This window comes from Amblyomma maculatum, chromosome 7 (assembly GCF_055883805.1).
Source record: "Amblyomma maculatum isolate TAMU_Amacu chromosome 7, ASM5588380v1, whole genome shotgun sequence".
In the NCBI taxonomy this organism is placed as follows: Eukaryota; Metazoa; Arthropoda; class Arachnida; order Ixodida; family Ixodidae; genus Amblyomma; species Amblyomma maculatum.
The window spans coordinates 118,107,427-118,121,621 of record NC_139350.1 but is presented as its reverse complement, the minus strand read 5'-3'; the positions used below and the strand labels follow the sequence as shown (position 1 = coordinate 118,121,621).

At 44.1% G+C, this 14,195-nt stretch overlaps 1 protein-coding gene across 1 annotated transcript in view; it reads right to left on the bottom strand.

Annotated features, from left to right (window-relative positions):
* LOC146184536 (uncharacterized) overlaps nucleotides 1-14,195 on the bottom strand; it is an 83,588-nt gene extending 69,393 nt beyond the window's left edge. The window contains exons 1-2 of the mRNA XM_084608806.1: nucleotides 14,010-14,195; nucleotides 12,547-12,660 (exon numbers count right to left, since the gene is read on the bottom strand). The gene's annotated coding sequence lies outside the window, so the exon portion shown is untranslated. The remainder of the gene's footprint in view (nucleotides 1-12,546; nucleotides 12,661-14,009) is intronic.

Here is a 14,195-nt window from a genome sequence, read left to right as displayed (position 1 = left end):
AGCTAGAGAATATGTATACCAATGTTTTTTTTCATCTAGCACGGTTTGAGAATCTCGATCAGGGGACCTTGTTCGCAAGACTCTTAACCCTTTCGCTGTCGGGCATTTCTGGCCGTGACGCACCCCCAGTGTCGGCTTGGTTTCAGGGAATGAGCATATCAGGAAACGAGCATAGCGATTTATTTTTGATTATGATTGCTATACAAATAACATAGTCAACGAAATATGCACATTTCAGTACCCTGCAGGCATTGTTAACATCATCCTCATGAGCCTGATTATAAACTAGATAAATGAGGATAATATAAAAAACCGCTGGACACTTCTTGAGAGTCCAATTCCGAGCTCAGCTCATATTTATACTGAAACGAGCCATCGCTCCAGTCCGCAGTCTAACATCCCATGACTGCTATCAGCCTGTGCCCAAAAGCGAGCGCAGTACCAATTAAAAAAAAATAAATATTGATTCAAAAGCAAACACAGAAAAAAATAGAAAAATAAAAAAAAATAGTGACCAAAAGGCGAAAGGGCAAATGCCGAAAGCAGATAACAAAGCAAGTCATAAGCAAAGTAACGAGCGAGCGCGTCTTCGGTCGGTGATATATGCTATACAAGTAAACGTAAAGCTTTCCAGGGGCTAGCAATGACTGTGGTTGTGACTCTATATTTTCATTAAAGGAAGGTGGGGATAACTTAGGATATTAGGTTATATATTTCGTGCACAGAGCAGACTTTATAGCATTTCGATGTTCTAGCAGCCATAAGCGTTAATTTCGGCAATCTTGGGCTGCACTGTGGTGTTCTCGAATTCAAAATCTAAGGCTGCTGCGTGTTTCCCCACCTGTTGCTGCCCAAAAATAAAAACATTCACATGTACCATCTCAACTTATGTTATCACCAACAGAAGCCATACCTGATGCGTCTCCTACACTACCTGACGACGGGAAAGTGAGCAAGTCGACGAGACAGCATAAACACAGCCTTGCTACACGTGAATGGCCCAACAAAATACATCATCATCATCAGCCTGACTATACTCACTGCAGGGCGAAGGCCTCTCCCATATTTCTCCACTTAACCCGGTTCTGTGCTAGCTGCATCCACTTGACCCCTGCGAACTTCTTAACCTCATCCGCCCACCTAACTTTCTGCCGCCCCCTGATACGCTTTCCTTCCCTTGGAATCCAGTTTGTTACCCTAAGCGACCATCGGTTATCCTCTCTTCGCACTACATGCCCTGCCCATGTTCATTTCTTCTTCTTAATTTCCACTAGAATGTCAGTAACTTGAGTTATTTCTCTGACCCACTCTGCACGCTTCCTATCTCTTAATGTTACCCGTAACATTCTTAATGTTACCCCTACCTAACACAATACAAAAAACTTCTAAAAGCCAAATTAAAAATTAGAGATACATCCATTAAAGCATGCGGCACTTAAAACAAAACAAAGTATTGCTCCAAAATGAAAAGTACTACCACAGCCCTTTTCGCAGCGCGACGCAGTAGCAGTGGTATAGAAGTGGTGCCTCGTTACAAATGGCCCCTTTGCATTAATGGGATGCTTCACCGCACAAACTGTAATCCATGCAGTGAAGCATCCTCAAACTGGAAAGGTTCAGCGTAGCCAAAGAGTGGAGGAAGCGTGTCAATGTTAGAAAGGAAAGTACAAATAGGCATTAAAATGGCATGACATCATCTCAGAATGAAAATATACGGCCAGTTACGTGCATTGGAGTGTCTGAAATGTCGCGACTGGCCATATCACGGCTGCAGAACGTTGTCCCTGAGTATGGCAAACTTTTGCGGCTAGTCGGCGAATTTTGGTACAGCGTGGCGCAAATTTAACATATTTTGCACACACAGAAATATGCTGCTGTATCAAAATGGCGCAATTGGTGCAGCTGTTGCACCCCTGCACTGTGAAGGAAAAATATACGTAAAACTTAGGGGATGCATTGGTATACTTAAGAGCTGATGCAGCAGCATTGTCATTATTGCTCAGTAACGATCTTAATTATCTTAAGGGCCACCCAAGATAGACAGGTCAAGGCAGAGAGTTCTGACAAAATGTGATTCACTGGAGAAGGTAATGGCAAACCCCTACAGTATTTCCTGCCAAGAAAACCCTATTGCTAATAAGGTAGTTCCAAAGCAAAAGAAATGCAAGAAAGCAAACTGGTTATCTGAAGAGGCTTTGCAAACAGCTGAGGAAAGGAGGATGGCAAAAGTTATGGGGGAAAGAGAAATATACAAGGTTCTCAATGCAGATTTTTAGAAAATAGCAAGGAGAGATAAGAATGCCTTCCTGAACATACAGTGCCAAGCAGTTGAGGACAACAGCCAATAAAGGAACACAAGAGCTCTGTATAAGACAATCAAAGATATCAAAGGAAGCTTCTGTGCTAAGCTGGGCGTGATAAAGGACAAACGAGGGAGGGACCTCCCTGAAGCCTCAGATATAAAGAAGAGGTGGCAGGAATACACAGAAGAACTGTACAAGAAGGACCCGGATGTGCAAACCCAACATAAGATGGTTGTGATTACTGATCTAGAGCCGGGCATCCTGAAGAGTGAAGTTGAATGGGCCTTAGCCAGAGTGCATCATGAGGAAGGCCGGTCTGCACGAGTCTTCGGCTGGAGTGAAGATTGCTGGAAAACGTATCAACAACCTTAGGTATGCAAATGATACCACTTTAATGGCAGAAAGTGAAGTGGAACTCAAGAGACTTCTGATGCGCGTACAAGAAGAGAGTGAGAAGTTTGGGCCTAAACTGAACATTAAAAAGACAAAGATCATGGCGTCTTGCCCTATCAAGTCCTGGAGCATCAAGGGACAAGTAGTGGAAGCTGTGACAGATTTTCTCTTCTTGGGCTCCAAGATTACCCCGGAAGGAGACTGCAGCCATGAAATTAGGAGACGCCTGATTCTGGGAAAGAGAGCCATGGCTAGACTTGACCGCCTAGTAAAAAGCAGAGACATTAGACTGCCAACCAAGATCCGTACAACTCGTGCTATGGTCTTTCCAGTTGTGATGTATGGATGCGAGAGTTGGATTGTGAAGAAAGCTGACTGCCGAAGAATTGATGCTTTTGAATTGTGGTGCTGGCGGAGACTCTTGAGTTCCTTGGACTGCCAGAAGATCAAATCAGTCGATATTGTCGACCATAAACCCTGACTGCTCATTGGAGGGTCAAATTCTAAAGTTAAAGCTCAACTATTTTGGTCATCTGATGAGAAGAGAGGAGTCGCTGGAGAAAGGTTTATGTTGAGAAAGGTTGAGGGTCACCGGAGAAGGGGTAGGCAGCGAACGCGGTGGTTAGATGGCATCCTCGAGGTGCTGCAGATGAAGTTATGTGATGTTAGAAAGATGTGAGAGACCGGAAAGCGTGGCGTGATATGGTCCATAGGGTCACGAAGAGTCGGACACGACTGAACTGAACTGAACTATCTTAATTAGTTGCTAGTTAGTATTAATCTGTAGTAAGTGCTATTTTGTAGTACTAAGCAGTGACGTAATGCTTCCAGTGCAAAACTTAGCAGAAGATAGAAGGTTCTGCACAGGGGCAGTTCAAGGATGCAGGGGCCATTGCACATCTCCGGGAGACAGATGCATGCACAAGCCAACGTGCAAAAGGTACATTACCTGCAATGGTATTATGAAAGTGCCAACAGTGTGGACACATCTACATTGGCACAAAATGGACACATTCTGTTCCTCCAAACAAATGGCAAGAGTTGCTACGACCACCTTGCCTTAAGTGGTCTTCACTCGAGAGACTGACACAAACCTCCCTCCCATTTTAAATCATCTGAACGTGATGTACACCAAGTTCACACCTAGACACATAGCAAAAATTATCAATTCTTTGAAGCTCACAACATCTGCAGGCATTGATGGCTTCAACAAAGATAGTTCTGAAAAACACTACACATAACTAGCTTTATTCTAATGCACATATTTCAGCAGTCTATCATCTGGCACAGTCCCTCAAGAGTGGAAAGTGGGCGAGATCGTTCCAGTTTCTAGGAAAGGCTCAAGTAACAATTTTCACCACATTTCTCTCAAAGCATATGCTCAAAATTCATAGAACACATTATTTACTCTCATGTCGTCAACTTCCTAATATTAATCAAATTTTTCCACCCAATCAGCATAGTTTTCAGAAAGGCTTTTCATATGAAACCCAGCTTAAACTGTTTCTAAACAACATTCGTTCTAACTTAGACGTAAACATTCCCATTGATGCACCCTTCTTAGGTTTCGGAAAAGCTTTAGTTATTGAGAGCCTCCTAGTGTCTTTTACGATCAAATACAGATACCAAATACTATTTTCAAAAACATGAATATCAATGGTGCTTACAGAACACATTTCAAGTTGTTCTAAGCAGTGCCTGCAGATTTACTTCAAATCTTGACTGACACAGAAAACCTTGATAATTCGAGCTCACATAATTCAAAATCCTAAATAATTTAAAGAATTTCGGTGGTCCCGTAACTTATATAGTAAATGTAACCATAAAATTCAACGAGGGGCTTGCATCAGCCCTCTTAATTTGAAGCTTTTTGGTTCTTTGCTGGAATATTTGATCCCAATTTCCCTTCAAACCAATTGGAGCGACACACTCTAGGAGCCGCAAAGCAGTTCCGCAACGCAATGCTTGATACTTCGTAGCATACCTTCTCTGTATAAGAACAAATAAATAACAGCAAAAAATTTCTGAGCACTGCTGAATCTGCAGGGGAGGAATGCGAATACATTGACACTTCCTCGACGCTCGTTAACCCTCTTTGCATCTCTTCACCCCTCTTTGCCTCCTTTTGCCTCTTTTTTTTTTCTGCTTACCTACCTTTATTCTATTTTGCACTCTTTGTGCGGCGTCTGTTTTGAGTTACGTTCTCCGCGAGGTTACACCCCAGCATGTCCACACAGCACACAAGCGCCGCGTCATCAATAGCCGGAGGCAAGAGAGCGACTGGGGCACTGCCGGGCGTCGATGACATCCCGTGTACTAGGCTGCGCCATGACGTCACCGCCAGCGGTTTTCGTGGCAACCGCATCGCTGTGACGTCACTATATATGCATAGCCGTTTTGCGCATTTATTGCTGTTTTTGGCTCTTTTACACTCTAAATATAATTTTTATTTAATTGACATTTATTTGGCTCATTTAAGTCAGAGACACATCCATTTCCGGTTGGCGTAGCATCACATCCCTTGGATGCCGACATTAGTCGTATGGCTATTTCAACGTCTCAATGATTTTACTTTTACATTTTCGGCTCTAATTAACTAATCATCCTAATGACATTCTTTTTCTTTAGCACCCACTCACCATCCTCTTTTAATTACAACCACTCGTTTGATCGGACCAAACTCTTTCGAGAATGCCACAAGGCTACGTTTTTTGCACACGACCTTGCCGACGTAGCCTAGTACAGTCAAATCTCGATATAGTGAATCCCGTGGAACAGCAAAAAATTTTGTTATTTTGAAATATCGTTGTAATAAAATATCTGTGATTATAAGCCAGTGGTCAAACCTACGTATACAAATGACGTACCTTGGCAGTGGGCACATGTGTAGACAACCAAAACCTCAAATGAAAATGTTGCATTAACTCCACAGCTGATTTATTTGAAGAAATCGTTTTCTTCTGCCGCGTGCAGCAAACACGACCGTACACTACATTACACCACTACAGCACATACACCTTTCACTTTGCGGAACACCTCGTCGCATGCATGATTGCACCGAGCGATGAAAGTAGACTTTGTCCATGTGCAAAAATTAAGCAATAAAAACATAAGAGTTTGTTATGACCTCATCTTCAATGCTCCCTGAAGTTTGAAAATCTTGTCTCAGTCTTTCAAAATTGATTGCGGCAGTCGATGGGGCAATGCTACCTGTCTGTAGAGGCCGAATCACTTTTTCCCTGCGCCGATTTATTGTAGTAAAAGCGGCTGCGTTCATATCTTCTTGTCACTTCGCTGGCTGATACCATCACTCTCGCACAAACTTTGCAATAAGTTATTCCGTGGCATAAAAAAAAAATAATCTTCAGCACGCTCGAACGCACAAACTACCAGCCCGCGTACGACACACAAGAAAACAACGCAGGCGACTAGGCCTGCTGGCTACTGCGTAATAAGACATAGCTTCGTGGTGGCGCTAGGAGCTGGTACTAGATAGTCACTGCAAAAGTTCAGAGTACCGCATTCGTTTTCCGCGCGCCGCCGGCTTGCCTACTGGCTGATGCACGTCACGTGACCTCGCGTCGCCATATCCCTTCCAAGCGCACGTGGAATACATGTCTTGTGCTGGAGTTCCTCTTTTTTTTCGATTGTTTCTTGCAGTGTACACGTGAGATTATGTTGTGCTTTTGCGTGCAGCAACAGGCCTGAGTTAGAGAAGGTGTGTTCGCCGTGCCTGAACGAAAAAAATGATCTGCAATGGTGATCAGTGTGGCTTCACAGAACCGACCGGCAAAAATTCATGCAAGGAACATCCGCTTGTGCTAGATACGCTGGTTGATTGGTTTCAAATTATTTTCGTTTAGCCGCGAAAGAAGCGTAGGAAATACTCAATGTGAACATGGTGCGCCTGATCACAACATGTGTTAACCTTCCAACGCAGTATATGAGTTTACCTTCCAGCACAAGAATATTCAGCATCTGCTTTACTTGTGGAATTCTGCAAAAGCTACCCTCACAGTAGGGTAAATATCTAGCCAGCTGGCCGCAGGTACATCGATATTCAGTTGTGCGATATCACACATTATACTCGTGCATGCATGCGTATGGGCACGTGTTCGTGTGCGGATCGATGACCGCGCGCACCTCTTCCTTTTTTACTTTTATTGCTAATGTAAACGTACATAAAGCTTTATGTACAGATTTATTAGTTTATTTCTAGTGGCACGATAAAGAAACCAAGGTGGTAGAAATTTGCGGAGCTCTCCACAACGGTGTTTCATACTATGATTCGCTTCGGAATGTTAACCCTCATAAGCTAAGCCAACCAACCATATTTGTTGTGTGTTCGCAGCTGGCGACTTCTGGACATTGTGTGTCAACCATCAATGTACGATGTTGATGTCATTTCAATTTTTGATGGCAGTTAATGAGCGAGCTTCTAGCAAATTGGAGGCATAAGGCGTACGGCAATTAAACATCAAGCGATACCATAAAACAAGGAAAAGTACAATATTCACAACCGCGTGGTGATAGCAATGATATAGTAAGCCATGTTTTTTTTCACGCTGAAAATGGCCGAGACCAGTGCTTTAGTTATCTTTCGCCTAATGATAGCGAGCCGAAAAAAAAAAAATTAAGTTCGTGCAAAAAAATATGCTTCAACAAAGCCTGCTTGGCCTTCTTGGCGCAGCGATGGCGATAATAAATTGTATTTTAGTTTGTTTACGCTGTCTCGGAGAACCTGCTGTTTCACTTTATGTTGCTTATACAAAGCGATTTATTGTTTCAGAGCGTGATAACGATCTGCACATCGCTCCATGTTTTACCATGTCCGGCCCTGCGGCGCCGACGGACGGCCTACTCCACGACTTAACAATGTCCACGACTTAACAGGAACGTGTGTTAAGTCTTAACGACTTAACACACGTTCCTGCGACCTTCGCTGACAGGCTATTTCCCACTCGGTCATTTTATAACGTTGTAACACCACAGCACTACGCGTAAAAAACAAGTCGATTCAAAAGGCAAGGGATTTGCAATAGCAGGCGACCTGCAGTTTTCGCCGATCCAACCACGCACTTATTTTTCCCCCTCGATTGCTGACTACGGTATTAGTTAGTGACCGCACAATCAGTGTTCGCACTGTTCTGAAAAACGTGCCAGAGCCTTCCCGTTTTCCTGAGCTTAAAAACACGTTCCAAGCCTACAAATGCAGTCAATCGCCGTTCAGACTGCGGCCAGGCCCGGCGCTCTGGAAGGGAAATGGCGCCCGCGGGCACTTTTGCGGTATTCTGAAAATTTTTCAGTGACTCTAGTACTAGATGTGCTGAAGATGATAGCTACAGCCCACGGACCACACACAGAAACGGCGGTTTCTGTTTCCCGCGAAATAGCAAGCTACGGCGCTGTTAATTTTAGCTGAATTCGTAATACTGATGTTCCAAAATTATAGAAGAAATAAAATATGTTTGTTATTTTGAAATATATGCTATATTGAAATTCATAATTCTGAAATATTTTTAAATTGAAAACAGCAAATCTGCCAGAGATTATTAAAAAATTTGTTAATGTGGTGTTCGTAGTAACGTGATTTCACTGTAATGCTTTCACATTCAAAGACTTGTTGCAGACAGCCAGGTGCACACATCCCTGCATTTTGACCAACCGTCCAGTCATCATCATCATCAGCCTGGCTATACCCACTGCAGGGCGAAGGCCTCTCCCATATTTCTCCAATTAATCCGGTTCTGTGCCAGCTGCATCCACTTGACCCCTGCAAACTTCTTAACCTTATCCGTCCACCTAATTTTCTGCCACCCCCTGCTACAGTTTCCTTCCCTTGGAATCCAGTTTGTTACCCTAAGCGACCATCGGTTATCCTCTCTTCGCACTACATGTCCTGCCCATGCCCATTTCTTCTTCTCAATTTCCCCTAGAATGTCGGTAACTTGAGTTATTTCTCTGACCCACTCTGCATGCTTCTTATCTCTTAATGTTACCCCTACCAGTTTTCGTTCTATAGCTCTCCGAGTTGTCCTCAACTTAAGTAGAACCCTCTTGGTTAGCCTCCACGTTTCAGCCCCATAGGTGAGTACAGGTAAGATGCAATTGTTGTATACTTTCCTCTTGAGCGATACCAGTAAGCTGCTAGTCATAATCTGCAAGTGCTTGCCAAATGCGCTCCATCCCAATCTTATTTTTCTTGTTATTTCCTTTTCATGGTCCGGACCTGCGGTTACTACCTGTCCTAAGTAGACATATTCGCCTACTACTTCCAGTGCTTCTCTACCTAATGTAAACTGCTGTTCCTTCCCGAGGCTCCTTATACCCCAGTCAAGCGTGCAAGTTAAAGTGCACTTCCGCGGAGCGCACTTCACAGCTTGAAAGAGACTTTACGCTACGCAGTGCTAAACGGGAAAGCGAAGTGCACTCGCATAAGCACTCGTTGGTACGAAACTAGCAACTGAAAAACATGTTTTAAAAAAGAAATTGGAACCTCCAAGCGCGAAGTTCAAGGAACTGCTTTTTAAAGTAGTAAAACATTTAAGAAATGCTTAAACACCGGGCCATTATTCATAGACCCCTTATCAACGAACACGATGAGCAATAACAACCGCCCCCTAACTGAAAATGGCGTAGCCGCAGTGGCGCACTACTCATAATGTGGAAGTTGCGTACGCGGTTACATCACGTTTTTGTTATTTGATATTTTGCCCGTCGCTATTATAAAACATTTCATCAAATGAAAATATGTACAAAACACATACAATCAACTTGTATACATATCTTATTACATAATACATTTGTGACGAAGAAATTTCTGCCGGCGAGGCTACGAGCTCAGCCCTCGAAGTCTGTTTTGCGAACGCACTCCGACCTGAGTGCACACTTTGGCAAGTGCACTTACAGTGGACTCCTCTTAAACGAAACTTCAAGGGGATTCAGAAAGTGTTCCATTTATCAGAAGTTTCATTTAAGCAAAGTACACATATTTCATGATGCAAAACTTTATTCAAATTGTTCTAAGCCTTACTTTTGTGGGTGCAAAGAAAAAAATGAATCAATCTTAGTTTGCTTAAATTCTTCAATTGCTTTTTAACCAAGTGTGCATACTCGACAAGCTTGACAGAAATTCAACACACCCCTCATGTTCAAAGTAGTGTTGCAGAAGTGCAACAGCATCTTTAGCTGCACTGTCTGGCACTGCACTTAGCTCAGGGTCCTCACACTCGTCACTGGAGGAGGAGGACTGGTCGTCGGCTTGCACCTCGGCAATCATTTCTTGAAGACTTTCCTCACGACAGGTGCGCACGTGGGCCTCCACAGCCTCATAGCCCTGTCGCGAAAAAGAAGCAGAGGGCACTACCTGCCTGAATATAGTGTCAGCTTCTACAGCTTCTGTATCGGTAGCACTAGCCTCTTCATGAGGTAAAGGTTCATGAGCTTTGAAGCCTGCATGGTGGAAGCACCTCTGCACTGTTGTCGCCTGCACTTGTTCCCAGGCACGGACCAAGATATGTATCGCCGACAGCAAGTCAATGCTGTAGTCCTTGCCACTGTCGGCACAAAGCAGCATGCGGTGGAGCAGCTGGCGGCAGTAATGCACTTTGATATTCTGTATCACCCCCGATCCATAGGTTGTACCAATGCAGTTGCATTGGCAGGCAGAAACTCGAGGCTGATCGACTTCAGTCCTTCCACTTGGCTATGGGCAGGGCAATTATCAACAATGATAACAACTTTCCTGCCCTGCTTAGTAAACCTTGCATCTTCCTCTTGCAGCCAGTTCTCAAAAATTGCTATTGTCATCCACGCTTTACTATTGGCAGTGTACGTCACAGGAAGACTTCGTGTTCCTTTGAAGCAACGTGGGTGCTTTGCCTTCCCGACTACCAGCAGTTTCAGTTTTTCGTCCCCTGCCATGTTCGCGCCCACGAGCACCGTAATGCGCTCCTTACTGCGCTTCCCACCAGTGCAGGCTTCGCCTTTGTAGGCCAGTGTCTTAGATGGAAGTGCTTTATAGAAAAGGCCCATCTCATCAATGTTGAACACATCTCGTGGCTCATAGCTGCTTAAAATATCCTGCAGTGGCCCCTGTTGCCAGTCGGCGCACAAGTCTTTGTCCACGGAAGCACTTTCACCGGAGATTGTCTTAAAGACTAGGCCATGCCGCTTTTTAAAACAGCTGAGCCATCCATCGCTGGCGCTGAAGTTGTCGGCTCCTAGTTGCAGGGCTATCTCACGCGCCTTTTGCTCCAGAATGGGACCGCTTATCGGAAAATTAGCGCTCCGCGCACGCTTAAACCATAAAAAGAGAACCTTTTCTAATTCTTCATGCGGCGTTGTCCTCATCCGCATTCGGCTTGAAGCAAAAGTCCCAGTCTTCACAGCTCCTTGTATAGCGGCCTTGTTCTTCAATATCCGCGACAGCGTTGACTTCGGGATGTCGAACTTCTTCGCAACTTCTGTTTTCGACAGGCCGTTTCGCTCAAGCTCCTGAAGAACTTGTAATTTCTTCTCAAGCGAGAGCGCTTTGTGTGGTCATTTCTGAACGTTCTCCATCACGACCAAGCATCGACCTCGCGTAGGCCTAACGCAGAGCACCGGGACGACACACGACACGACGATCCAGCACGGCGGCAACAACGATGGCTACTGGATTGGCTTGCCTCAGCTGTAGTTCTGGCTGTGAAGTATTTGTTCATGGTTGTGAGATTACCGTTGCCATGTGCGAGAACATCGCTGGTCAGATTCCGAATGTTCAACTTTTGTGCCGTTTAACCGAGGGTAACAAATAAGCGGTGTTTCAATTAACCGAATAATTTTACTGTGTTGGCACAGGAATCCAACCAAATAATGCTACTTAATTCCGTTTATCCGAAATTTTCATTTAACCGAGTTTCATTTATTGGGCGTCCACTGTATGTTACGCTGTTTAGCAGCGGTAGAGTGGGCTTTTCGTAAGTGACACTCGCCGTAAGTGCACTTTATTTTGCGCGCTTGACAGGGGTATTAGTCTTCTGCATACTGATTTTCAAGCCTACCTTTTTGCTTTTCCTGTCTAGGCCATCAATCATAATTTGCAGTTCATCCCCCCGAGTTGCTTAGCAAAGCAATGTCATCAGCAAATCGCAGATTACTGAGTGTATTCTCCATCTACCCTTATCCCTAACTGCTCCCATTTAATGCCTTTTAATACACTCTCTAGGCAAGCTGTAAATAGCATTAGGGAGATCATGTCTCCTTGCCCAAAACCTTTCTTAATTGGAATTTTATCAATTTCTTTATGCAGAGGAAGCCCACCTTACCCTAGAAGTAGTGAAAAATAATTTCAGAGGCATCATTACTGATTGCAGTGCTAGAAGTTGGTGGTGGAATTGTTAGATAGGAATTGTTAGAAAAATGTAAAATAAGCTGACATCCTAAAATCGATTCGGACCTTAAGCGCGGATGCAGGCACAAGGATCCAAAAGAACAAGTGTTTTTGGAGGAGGCAATTTCCTTTGAATCATTTTGGCCTGCTCTTTTGAAAAAGTTGAAAAATTCTTGCCAACTTAAGTGATAATAGAGGCCTGAAAGGGTTATAAAAAGCTACTAGAAAACGACGTCTGCAGAAACGAACTGTCAGCACTGCCCTATGGTCGTGGATTTGCGCACCTGCAGGCAATGTTTCCAGAAGTGTGACATGCTGCTAAGTGAAGCAGTGGTGATGGTTGTATTTGGTTGAGGCTAGAATAAAATCTCAGCTGAGAATCAGCAGTGACAATGTCAACTTTTTTCTACCTGGTTTTCTCACACTTCTTTTACAACAAAATCTGCTTGCAGTAAGCATTGGCCAGAGCCCTCCCACCTGTTGAGAGCGGGGAAGGAGCCTCGTAGCTCATCCAGCTTTGGTGTCCATTGGGAGCCACCTCCTCTCCATAAGTGTCCACAGGCAGTGCGAGGTGTGATCGGTTAGCTTCGGCTGAAACCAGGGAAGAAGTGAGACAACACAGCAGTGAGAATAACTAAGAGTATCCGCATGGTGGCACTTGCCAGTAGAAAAAACTTTTTCACGTGTTTCACTCAACACAACACACCTTTCTTAGCCCTGCTCATCAGCAGGAACTTGACACCTTTGACAGCTCAAGAAAATAGCTGAACAGAGACCAAGCTTTTATTTCTTTCATCAACAAAAAAAGGAAAGCTGTGATGAAAGGTTGTAAGACCGGATGGCACTACAAGCTATGTAGTACAGTTTATGGGTTTATGATGATGCTGGACCCAGAAACGAAAATTTTAGAGATATTAGTGTGAAACTAAAACAAATTAAATTCATTTAAGGACATCAAACCATACATTAAATAATCTTAAAATATGCCATCTTTATATCGCTACTAGAAGTTCAGGCATGAAAAAAGCATAAAGAGAAGAATTCATTACTTGGCATTTTTGGGAAAGAAGTGCAAGAAGCAATCGGGAAAAAGGTGCCCTAGTGGAAGGCTTCAGAATAGTTTCAACCAGCTGGGTATCTTTAACCCTTTCACTGCTGGGTTTTTTTCTCGTCGCTGCACTCCCCGTGCCGGGTTTTTTTTTTTTTCATGTTAGTTTCGTGAAAATTTTGTGTTAGTAAAGCACTGCGATGCTCTGCAGGACATGCAAACACTTTTATTCAAAATAACCTTATAGATAATGCACAGAATACAAAAAATGACACTACATTAACAAAACAATTATTTCCTAATTAGGATGTCAAGGTGTTTAGAAAACTTTTTTGATGTGGTACTCTTCAAAACAAGGCCCCACACAGGCACCGCTATCATCAGAGTCCGAATTCATAAGCAATTCCTGAATTTCTTCGTCTGTCAAACCGCGGACGCACGCGGAACGCTGCCTCGCCATGGCTGCTCTGCCGAGGCCAAGACCAAGAGACGCATCTAAACAAATGCGCCCCATCTGTTGCTTAAAATTTACACGTTTTATGAATTTATGTGTCTTCTCCATAGATGGCGGGACATGCTTGCATCATTGTTTTTTTTACACGAGTATAATCGGGAGCGGCAGGGAGCGAGTTAAAAGTCAAAACGAGTATACTCGGGAGAAGCAGGGAGTGTGCATGTGTGGATACACGAGGAGTGGCAGTGAAAGGGTTAATGTGAACTCAAATCTCAAAGCACAAAGGCACTTGTCTCTTTTGCCTCCACCGAAGAGCAGCCAATACGGCCGGGACTGAAGCCGGGTCAGCTAACTCAGTTGTCGAAAGCCTAACTCCAGAGCCAATGTGTTGGGTAGCCCCAGGAAAAGGCAGTCATAGTTAGAAACCAGGCACATTACCTATAAGGGCTGCTGCCTTCTTGCTGTAGATGACTCAGAGTCCCGGCAGGAGCCTACACAAGAGCTGCAGCGACTTGCACTCCATCAGTCCAGCGGTAGCTGACACTGTAGCTCCTTACTGAGGGACACCCAATAGCTCCCAGCTGAGAAATGACCTCAGCAGGCCACCGTCAAGTGTTACATACA